A 2186-nucleotide genomic window follows, 5' to 3' on the forward strand; every position below is an offset into this window, starting at 1 on the left:
CAGACTACTAAATAGTCGCACCACGAGGCCAGCATTTTATAGAACGTACATGGACTCGTTTCTAAATTGAAAACACAGATATTAATCTGAATGTAGAAATTAAGATTGCACAAAAACAACAATTAACGATATTCCAATAATAACGTGTATAATCACAACTAACAGCAATTAACTTATACATGTAAACAACTTTCAAACAGAGGCTCAAGCAACAAAAACAAAAGAGATGCAAAACACATTATAGTAATATAGCAAAAACGATAGCATCAGCATATTTCATCTAAATGTCGCTGTTTTGCATCACAAGATAAAGTCGGATAAAAAAATCCATCGGAAAAACCAAAGGAAAACAATTAGCTAAAACAGAAATTCATATTCGACACAAAACCTTGAGCTCAATCCTGAGGGACTTCCACATCGCCATCGGTAATCTCCTGCTGCAAATCCTTGGGATCCTTCCCATCGACGGTGCAACCAACGGAAACGCAGGTTCCCAGGATCTCCTTGACGGTGCCAGAGAAATCCTTGGCCATGGAGCGCGGGCTCATCACCTTGGCGATCTCGAAGACGTCATCGAGCGAAATATTGCCGTTGTGCTTGATGTTCTTCGTCTTCTTCCTGTCGCGCTCGGGCTCCTTGAGCGCCTTGATGACCAAGGCGGCAGCGGAGGGGACGACCGTGACCTTCGCCTGACGATTCTGGACCGTGAGTTTGACGGTGACGCGGAGGCCCTTCCAGTCCTTGGCAGTTTCCTTGGCGATGTCCTCACCGATTTTCTTCGGGGAAAGACCGAGTGGACCGATCTTAGGGGCGAGAGAACTGGCGGCACCGACCTCTCCTCCAGTGACGCGGACGTAAACGTCGACGATCTGCGTTGGATCCATCTTGGGCGCCATTTTTGGTTGGTGGCGGTGGCTGCTGCTGCTGCTAGGGTTTGAGAGAGAGGAGAAATGGAGAGGGCGAATGAAGTGAGGTAGGGTTTTACTCTTTTATAGAGCTGTTGAAAGGCTGAAAAGCCCAGTATTTCACTCTGGGCTCAGCCTTCACTTTTGGATTCTGTAATTAATTTAATTCATTTGATTGGGTCATCAGATATTGCCTTTTTGCAATATACACAACCGACGTCGTTTCCACATGTTAAATTAATCATATTTTACCAATTTTCAAACTTTGAATTTCAACATATATGTTGGTCCACTCGTTTATTTGTAAATTAGAAATTAAAATACGGAGTACTGTCTGATATCGGAATTTGAGTTCAGTATATTTACAGTTTGGGCCCAATCGATTCATCATGTGAGTAATGCAAATGCAATTATTGTCATTAGCCCGAATTCGATGGTTGCCCCAATTAGCCCCTATTAAACCAAATACAAATCTGGCTAGCCCATACGAGCTGATGGGTTAAGCATGTCAGTCCGACAGGTTGGTGCTGGTGGGCTGGCCCGCTGGGATGTATACAAAATACTAGTATTAATTATTGTCATGAGTTATGCTCTTCCATTCGAACTATTCCTCCGAGTTTTCTTCTTTTTTCTCAAAAAAAATGGGTACTCTCTAGTCCCCTCCCTGTCTGCCATTAGGAGTCTCAATTTTCCATTTTAGTTTATCTATCATTAGGAGTCCCGATTAACTTTACGTACTATAAATGGTAGGTAGACACCACATTCCATTAACTCGTTCCACTAGCATTTTATTATAAATCTGATATATAAAATGGGTCACATATTCCACTATTTTTTCTATACACTTTCTTTTATGTTTCTTAAAACCCTTGTGTAATTCAAATGGAATTTCTAATGGCGGATGGAGGGAGTATGTCTCTATGTGAAACATGAACGAAAGTTATCATTTCTCCAACTAAAATGAAAAATATAAACACTTTTATAGGTTTGTGTTAAAATGACACCGTGACACCGCTTATACAGCAATATTATAAACGCTACACAACAATATTACAAACACTATACAACAATCTATAGTGTGTCGGATATTGCTGTTCAAGAAAAATTGTTGTATAAAGACCAGCATATTGCTGCCCGTCTTTTTTCAGTTTTTTTTTTTTTTTTTGCCACGTGGCAGCTTATTATTCGTCCACGTGTACAAATGATTGGCTAGAAATGGTGGTATGGTGTTATTTTAAGGGGTGGTGGCACCCTAACATCCACCACTTTTATATATAAAAA

At 40.8% G+C, this 2186-nt stretch overlaps 1 pseudogene; it reads right to left on the reverse strand.

The window, feature by feature from the left end:
- Positions 1–244: 244 nt before the first annotated feature.
- On the reverse strand, positions 245–968 carry LOC125190341 (large ribosomal subunit protein uL11x pseudogene; annotated as a pseudogene).
- Positions 969–2186: the final 1218 nt, after the last annotated feature.

Source organism: Salvia hispanica, chromosome 5 (assembly GCF_029641045.1).
Source record: "Salvia hispanica isolate PSC_SH4W2 chromosome 5, Shi_PSC_v1, whole genome shotgun sequence".
Lineage (NCBI taxonomy): Eukaryota > Viridiplantae > Streptophyta > Magnoliopsida > Lamiales > Lamiaceae > Salvia > Salvia hispanica.